The sequence below is a fragment of the Panicum virgatum genome, chromosome 2K (genome assembly GCF_016808335.1).
Source record: "Panicum virgatum strain AP13 chromosome 2K, P.virgatum_v5, whole genome shotgun sequence".
Classification (NCBI taxonomy): domain Eukaryota; kingdom Viridiplantae; phylum Streptophyta; class Magnoliopsida; order Poales; family Poaceae; genus Panicum; species Panicum virgatum.
The window spans coordinates 33308432-33317857 of record NC_053137.1 but is presented as its reverse complement, the minus strand read 5'-3'; the positions used below and the strand labels follow the sequence as shown (position 1 = coordinate 33317857).

The 9426-nt window shown below is 40.7% G+C and overlaps 2 long non-coding RNA genes across 2 annotated transcripts; both read right to left on the bottom strand.

Annotated features, from left to right (window-relative positions):
• Nucleotides 1-2454: 2454 nt before the first annotated feature.
• On the bottom strand, nt 2455-3498 carry LOC120673773. Its single transcript, XR_005674839.1, has 2 exons — nt 3227-3498; nt 2455-2771 (listed from the first exon to the last, which is right to left on the bottom strand). It is a non-coding gene; the product is annotated as an uncharacterized LOC120673773 (long non-coding RNA).
• A 3480-nt stretch (nt 3499-6978) lies between these two features.
• Nucleotides 6979-8765, bottom strand: LOC120673768. Its single transcript, XR_005674836.1, has 3 exons — nt 8155-8765; nt 7384-7449; nt 6979-7318 (listed from the first exon to the last, which is right to left on the bottom strand). It is a non-coding gene; the product is annotated as an uncharacterized LOC120673768 (long non-coding RNA).
• Nucleotides 8766-9426: the final 661 nt, after the last annotated feature.

Here is a 9426-nt window from a genome sequence, read left to right as displayed (position 1 = left end):
GTCGATGTGGCGGTGAAGGCTGAACTTGCCACACAACGCCGTGAAGAACGAAGCCCACTTGGAGTAGTTGGCGCTCATCATGTCCAGGGTCACGGGAACGTGAGCCTTGACATTGACGGTGGTGTAAGGGTGGACGAAGATGGCCTGTGTTGGTGCGGCAGAAAGCATAGGCGAGGAGGTGTCCGTCAGGGCAGCGCTGGTGGCGCTCATGACGACGGCGCTGGAACAGATTGATCCAGGAGCCGCCGGCCTGTAGGTGGACGCGGCATGAGGGAATCGCATGCGGGGAGGAGGCTGCGCCCTAGGGCAGGGAATGCAGCGAGAGCGGGGAGGGGAGGTGGCGCCAGGAAGTGGAGCCCTAGGGTAGAGAGGTGGGGCGCAAGGGAGGAACCCTAGCGCAGGGAAAGGAAGGAGAGAGCGGAAGCGGAAGGCCGATCGTTGCCTTCTCTTGATACTATGTAGAAAGGTAGAGGGAATAGGGAAACACCACACACCCAATGTGGGGGGTGACCTCTCATTATATAGCCAATGTGTCTTGCAATACAAGAAGATATACATGCCCAATATGGGCCTCGAGTATATGCACACAGCTATACATTCTATCAGTGATAGCAGTTTCCTTGCCTCAACCCTTTCCCAGTCTGAAAAATGTATCCGACATCATTGTTTACCTTGACCCCTACGCTCCCGCACTAACAATGCTTTCGATCCATCGGCACCAAACTAGCGAAAAGTCTTTTGTGCTTAGAGCTTTCTCAAAATCTTGTTGTAGGTGTCTATCTTCTCTGTTTTTTCGCGTGCAGTTCATGGATCGTTTCATGCAAAATTACTAACCTGCTTAATGTATCTTTCTATTAAGAAAGTTGTCTTAGTTTTAACGAGCCTAGCGATGTTTATGATTTCTTTCTTTGAGGTCCCAAGGGGAGTCCTAGAGAAATTGGAGTATTACAGGTCCCGTTTCTTTTGGCAAAGTAATAATCATAAAAAGAAGTACATACTAGCTAAATGGAGCATTCTATGTCAACCAAAAGATCAAGGTGGCTTGGGCATAAAAAACTTAGACATTCAAAACTAGTGTTTACTAAGCAAGTGGTTGTTTAAACTGATCAATGAGGATGGCCTTTGGAAAAATCTACTAAAGAGAAAATATATAAAAGATAAACCAATTGCGCAGGTCCAAAAAAGACCAGGTGACTCACAGTATCCTTAGGTAGTTTCCAACTAAACAACGGTGAGAACATCAGGTTTTGGGAGGACAAATGGCTGGGCAATTTCACTCTTAGTCAACAGTATCCTTCTCTGTATAACATTGCAAGAAAGAAGCATATTTCTATTGCAACGGTTTTCAATTCCATTTCTTTAAATATCTCTTTCCGACGTGGTTTGGTAGGGACTAATTTGGTAGTATGGTATAACCTAGTTGCAAGGATAGCTCAAGTGAGATTGAATGATAGGGAAGATGTGTTTAAATGGGGTTTACACCAAAGTGGAATTTTCTCTGTCCATTCAATGTATAGTGCTTTAATTTGCAATGGGCATGTAAGGCAGAATAGGACCTTGTGGAAGACAAGGATTCCCCTTAAGATTAAGATTTTTATGTGGTACTTGCATAGAGGTGTTGTGCTAACTAAAGACAATCTAGCTAAGCGTAATTGGTATGGTAGCAAAAAAATGTGTATTTTGTTCACATGATGAAACTATCCAACACCTTTTCTTTGATTGTCATTTTGCAAAATTCCTTTGGAGAGTGGTACAGTACACTTTTGGCTTGGTACCACCAACGAGTGTTGCTCAATTCTATAATGATTGGCTATTTCGCTTTGACTGTAAATCTAAAACGCAATTATTATGTGGAGTTTCTGCGCTTTGCTGGGCTCTATGGTTGAGCAGAAATGATATTGTTTTGACAATTCTCCTATGAAAACTTATATGCAGGTATTGTTCAGGGCCACACATTGGCTTCGGATGTGGTCGCTGCTTCAAAAGTGTGATGATGACAACAACTTGTTGAAGGATGCATGCCGATCACTGGAGACAACGGCTATGCAAATTTTCGCCAACCATGGATGGAGATTTAGCAATAGGATTGCTGCTTAATAAATTCCCATGAGAACTTTGTTGGTGTCTCCTATTTACTTTTGTAAATTTTATGAGTGTGTTTGCAGACGGAGGAACTGTAGTTTGATGTAATAAGCGAGTTGTAGGTTGTAGCCTCTATGAGGTCAAGGCCGGGACGTTTTTCCCATCATCTAAAAAAATTAAGAAAGCTGTCTGCGAGGGTTTAATAACTTTACTTGCCATCATTGTGAATCTATTTGCCATCGTTTTAATAAAGCACTATTGACGAATTGCAAACTTAGGTGTCCTGAGTGAAGGATATTCATATCGATAGAATGATAGAAGAACTATTCGTGATTGACACATCAATGCTGCACATGCAAAGGAGACTTTTGAAAAAAAATACATATTTTGATTTATTCTCTTGCTAGGCATAATTGAGCAGTCAGAAACTACTGCATATTACTCTTAGGACAGTAAAGAACTTAGTGTTCAAATGAGGAGAGCCCGCATTCCAATATCAGGATATGCAGGGGGATAGTTCATCGACTTTATTTAGTAGATGCACAAGGATTTGAAGGCCAGTTATTCAGAGCCTGACGAAGCTACTAGTGGCTTCCCAAGCAGCAGTTCTCAGCGTCAGAGCGGCAGCAGGTTTTGCCACACTGGATCCAGAAGCCATTCCTCGTGAAATAGCAGGATCGGCACCCAGACTGTGTTTAGTTCCGTCACATCAAAATTACATTGAAACATTAAATATAGCAAATGACACATGTATGGAACACTAAATGTGGGTAAACAAAACAACTTATTGCACAGTTTGGATGTACGTTGCGAGATGAATTTTTTGAACCTAGTTAGCCCATAATAGGACAATATTTACCACGTACAAACGAAAAGTGGTATAGTGCTTTTCAGCTTCACTTTTCGTAAACTTTTCGCATCTAAACACAGCCCTGTCACTGATTGTAAAAACTTCACATGTTGAACGACATATAAATTCTTTGCATGTCTACACGCTTATATGTGCCGTGGACTGATCACATGACTTGTCAACTTAATTTGATCAGTTAATAAGAGACATGGGTGCTGTGCCCTCCTAGTTGATATGATATTTAATACTAAAATAACTTACATGGAAAGCTTAAAAAAAAGAAAATAGGAATACCTTGCGGGTGGATACCATCTCTCCTGCCCTCCGCTGGCATGGCCACAGCAAAGATGAATAATGCAGCCGCCATTGCCCAAATGAAGAGTGCAAGAAGCGTGTTCCTCCTCATCTTACGTCAGTCACTCAAAGCTCCACTTCCAAAACAATTAAGAAGAATTGTGAGTAGGTGATGATTTCAGCGACTAGCTCAGTCTCCTTTTATAGAGCCACAGATAATATTCCAATCCATTGAATCGCACAATGCAAAAAGTTCATCCAGCTGTATAGTGGAGAGAGTGTGATCCTGACGTGGAATGTCCTTTTGCTTCCCTTTTCATTCGAATGCCTATGCCTGCAGCAATGTTTGTACATGTGACATATGAGACAACGAAAGAAATGATTAATCTCTGGCTCTCCTATTATACTCTGAAGACTTAAGTCCATCATGGCCAGCCAAGCAATAATGTCGCCCGAGTGGAAATGCACAGGGAAGTCAAAATAGTTAGGCGGTTTCGGACTAAAAAGTATAGAATAGTTTGGACTAAATTATATATAGTGTATTTTATGACCTTTTACAATGCTCGTGAAATGCGTTAATGGTACTGTTCCTTCTTCTCCCACCAGTTATAGTTGCACCGATTGATTCATTGAATAGGTCAATGACCACCGATTGAATCGGTGAAATGCGTTAGTGAGTGTTGTTTTGGGGAAAATTTCTGGCTGGGTCAATTCTCCCCATAGCCCTTCTCTTCACTTTATCTTCTCCAATTTACACAATAATCCTTATGCATTTACTAATTATAATAATACACCAACATTCCCCCTCAAGATGGGTTAAAGATATTCAACATACCCATCTTGTTACATGTCCACTCATTATTCTTAGGACCTAAACCTTTTGTGAGACAATCAGCTAGTTGATCACGAGACTTGACATACTCCAGCTTAAAGCCCCACTGTCCATCTTCTCCTCGATGAAGAACCTATCAATCTTCACATGCTTTATTCGGTCAAACTGAACTGGATTATTTGCTATATTGATTGCCGCTACATTGTCACAATGAAGTAACATAGTCTCATTCTTCAACACCTGAAGTTCCTTAGAAGACTCTTCAACCACATCATCTCACACAAAGTCAAGGCCATCGCTCTATGTTAGGCCACCGCAGCAGACCAAGACACCACAACTTGCTTCTTGCATCTCCATGAAACAAAATTAACACCTACAAACACATAATATCCAGATATGGATCTCGGATCATCCCTACTGCTTGCCCAATCAGTATCACAATACCCTTATAGATTCAGGTGGCAGTTTGCTCTAAACCACAACCCCTTACCAGGGGTTCCCTTCAGATATCTCAGGATTTGATAAACTGCCTCCAGGTGCCCAGTTCTAGAATCATGCATATATCTGCTCACCACACTGACCGCATAAGCAATGTAAGCCCAGTGTGGCAAAGATATTTTAACCAATCAACTAGCCTTTGATATCTCTCCCGATCCACAGGGTCACCTGACTCGGCACAAGTTTGGTGATTCCTATCAATGGGTGATCCACATGGATCGGACGACACCCAAACATCATTGTCTTGGCCACCAAATCAAGGACATATTTCTTTTGGGAGAGAATAATTCTCTTTGATGACCTAGTAATCTCAATAACAAGAAAGTATCGAAGTGGTCCAAGATCCTTTACCTCAAAGGCTCTACCTAGCCTTTCCTTCAGTTTCTTGACTACTCTACATCATCCCCGGTGATCACTAATCATCAACATATGCCGCCAGGATAGTGATACCAGAGATTTGATGTCTGTAGAAGACGTTGTGATCTCCGTTGCATTGGGAGTACATTTAGGTGCAAAAGTTTTATTGATAATCTGATGGCAACACATATAAGTACTTTTTTATGACTATATCTTTACTGGTTTAGCCGGATGATGTACTATATGAGATAAAAGAAGATTGCCCTTCCGAAGTGGAACAAGTAGGAAGTCCAATAGGTTTATCCTCAGGATTAAGGAGGAGGAATGACGTAAGATGATTATGTTGTCTTGCATCTGCAAAATTGGTCTAGAACTTTTTCTTAATGGTACATGGAGCTGACTTTTTGTGAATTCAATTCAGCAGTTATCGAGTAGAGGCTCGACAAACTGTCCGTGAGAAAGAAAGAGATGTTGGAGCACCTATTAGATTGGATGCAGAAGCACAAGCACAAATTGAAAAACTTGGGTACATTCAATATTGGTTTATTTCCTTGTACAGTTGTACGTTACCCATGGCTTCTCTTTTACGTGGCCCTTTTGCCTATTCGCGTGTCCGAAACCATTTTTAATCTTGTCTACTGTTCTCAAGAATAATGGTGCCACAGAGACTTATCTTAACACTGAATTGCCATTTTTTGTTGGTGTCACCTCTGTATGAAACCTGCAAGAAAGTTTTACTGATGAAATGGTTGAATTAGCGTGCCAACTGAAGGAGACCAGTCTTTTAATGAACCAATCTGTGCAGGAGACTGAGAAGGTAGACCTTTTTTGGTACTCCATGCCGCCATTTGTTTCTGTCACCTACCAACCTAATAAAACTTCCCAAACATGCAACACCTATAATACGAGTAATCCCATCCCCCACTTGAACTACGCGACCGATACTCTCAACATTCTGTAATTTTTCCTGGATGTAAGTCCATGATGCAGTTTATCATCAACAGCACCCTCATGTGTTGTTAATGTACTCGGTTTGGAACATTGGTCAGCAATGTAGTTGGAGTTTTTGCACAGGTCTATATGATTTGAGATAAATAATATGTCAAGATCACTTTCTTTGTCAATACTTAATAATATGGTATTGTTTTGTTGCAGCAAGATCGTTGGAATACAAATTTATGATTCATCAATGGATACAAACTCTGTATAGCTTCTTCTATCTTCTCATTTGCTGAATTCCTATTTCCTTATTGTTAATATGAATATACTGATGTTGCAGATACTTGATTCAACAGAGAGGGCTGTGGAGCATAGCTTGGCAGGCACCTGCTATGCTAATGCGTGTGCAACCGAGGTGTATTCTTTGACCTCCAAGACAACATGTTTCCAATTGCTTCTGCTTTTCGTAATAACCTGCATGTTTGTCATACTGGTTCCGCTCATACGGATTACATGAGACCCCGAGGCACACAAACAACACATGATTTTTTTTTCTTAGTGAATATATTGTCCCAGTCTTGACATGAAAGATGCTACTGCGTTACCTAATAAAGTCCCAACTGACACACACACACACACATTTATCACTTTGAGTATGTTCATATACTTATTCTAACATACTTCAAAGGTATATACATGAAAATTTTCAAAAATAGCCCTAGTTTTTAAATATACTATGATTATACCTTAATATTAGTATATAAAATAAGATGTACATATACTCTATGTACGGTCACATACCAACATATATATTAGCATTATATTCTAGTATGAACACATACTTCACATACATACTCTTTGTTGGATCAGATACGTCATATATCATGAGATACACATGTGGGAGTAGATACATCATATGGACTTTTTTCATGTACTAGGTTCGTGCCTGTGCGTTGCTACGGTCAGCAAAATATTTATAGCACAAGGCACATAATATTTGTTTAAAAATATCATAATATATAGACCTTAAATTTTTCTAGTATAATAAGTGTAGAATGAAAAAAAATATTATTTTACCATCACTGAACACAATAGGACCACGAAACTGTGGTGCAACACAGGTAGATGACTAAAAACCAAATTATTATATACAACAATCGTACAAATTTTAAGAGATGAGCAACCATAATCTTTTGCACTATATGCAACAATCAAGGAAAAATATATATCATGGAGCTGGCCAACATCGGATGGGAACAGATGAAAAGGTCTGGACAACAATGTTGGCTTTGTTACTTCTAACATTTAAAGTTGGCTTTAAGGTGGAAATATGTAGGTTATAACTATCATGATTCAGCTTCATATCATTTAAAAGATTTTCCTTGTTGTGAATCTGCTCCTCCATCTAAATGTTCCCCTATCCACAATCATCAGAACTCTCTACAACACAGGCTCCATGTACCTACCTGCACTGCAATCATTAGAGTCCCAATTTGAATCCACACTATGCATTCTATCAAAAAACAAGTACCTTGTTTAAGATCAGTGACGGCACATATTCTTCCTCACCAAACATGAGAAATCTGTGCTAAGACACCTTATTCAAGAAACAGATGTCAAGAAAGGGCAATGGGACTGAACATACGGATTAATGACAAGCACTGGCTCTTTTTTGGTCTGAAATAAGACATAAGCCAAGCAATCTAAAGGCCAGTGGAAATCAAAACTGAACATTAAAAACAGGTACCAGGTCACAACATTACCATTGCTTTCAGTTATGTTCACAAAAAGAGAGTAAAAGAAAAATATAAAATCAAGAGTGTCGCATGGGTTGCTAGGAGAAAACTGCAAGGGCATTCTCTGCTAGTATAGATTTGGAAGCACTACGACAGATTCTAGTAGTTAACTACTTATGCAAAAATTTTCCCATTTACAAATAATAATAGACCCTCAAAACTTTCCATTTGATGAAGACTATATATCCTATTCCTTTGGATCTGTTAGCCAGTTTCATTTAGGTCAGAGAGTGGGCCAATATGGCAAATCTACATGATAGAACACAAAGACTTCATAATATTTAAGACAATCAAGAAAATTAACAGGACTGTAACTTTAATAAAAAAATATCTTTCTTTATTTCACAAAATAACTGAATCCCAAATTCATTTCAATCGAACACATGCCACACCCACGACCATCACATACTGAATGCAAAAATGTGTGAATCTATCAGTTTTGAAATGCCAAAGACCAATCTGTTTGGAAATATTGCTAGAGACCAAACCGTCAGTAATTAGCTTACCTGGAGAGTGAGTGCGACTGCAAGTACGACTGCCCCAGCCTTCACTTCGCCTGGATTAGTTCTAGGAACCGTGAAGCAAAAGTTCACCATCATATATATTGGCTTCGAGGTTAGACAAGGCTTTAATCTACAATACAAAATAGCTTGATGTTTTGTGTTCATGGTGGATGGGAGATCTGTATTTGTATCCACGGCGGTCTTGCTATGTAGGAGCCTGGGTGAGGAGGGGGACAGGAAGAGGAGAGCCAGGGGATCTCGTTTGTGTCCTCACCAGGCACGGGGACGAAGCTCCGGCTGGATTTTGGTTGGCGCCCGGCGACAGGCTCCGACAGGAGCGGCTTGCACTTCGTCTGATGGAGGCGCTCCGGGGCGAGCGATGGGAGGCGAGGACCGACAGGGCAGGATCGGATCAGATTGCCTCGCCGGGGAGGAGGCGTCGGTTCGCGCGAGGCGATTGCGAGGGCGGCGTCGGGAGGCCGCCTGCTAGGAGGAGGATGCGACAGCGATTGCGAGGGTTCAAGGGAGGTGGTGTCGAGGTCGAGGCGAGGTCGAGCGGATTCATCGGGGAAGGGGATCGCGAGGGCGTGGGACGGGGGAGGGATTTCGCGTGCGCATGGGAGGTAGAAGTGTAGAACGTGGGCGACGGACGTACAGAAGAGCGGCATTTCAATCGAACGGTCCAGATGATGGTACGGCAGAGCCACCACGGGAGAGAAGTTAGGGTCACACCAAGATTTTTTCTCCCAATCATTCTTTTTAGTAGTAGAGATAGAGATATATCTTTGAAGTATCTTAGAATAAATATATGAACATACTTAAAAGTGATAAATGAATATGAGGACATACACACAGTGGTATACTGATGATGAGAGTATTTACACGTGAGTGTAAAAAAACATATATATATATATATATATATATATATATATATATAACTGGCTCCAGATTGTATTTAGCTTTGCATTCCTGAAGTTTTATCCAGATTGTATTTAACTTCAGGAATGCGAAGCTAAATACAATCTGGAGCCAGTTTTTATGCTGCTTTGTGCTCATGGTGTAGTATAACAGGCCATGCTATGGAAATATACGCTTCCATCTAATTGTTTTATCCAGAGGAGGAAACATAAGTGCTATTTAAAACTTTTATTGTGTAGTAGGCTAGGTGCGCTTCAACTTCAGTTGTAAGGATAGGTTGATGTAGCCTTCGATATATTAAGTTCATCTGATGACATGCAAAATTAAAAGATCAGTAATAATGTTTGAACTCATGTG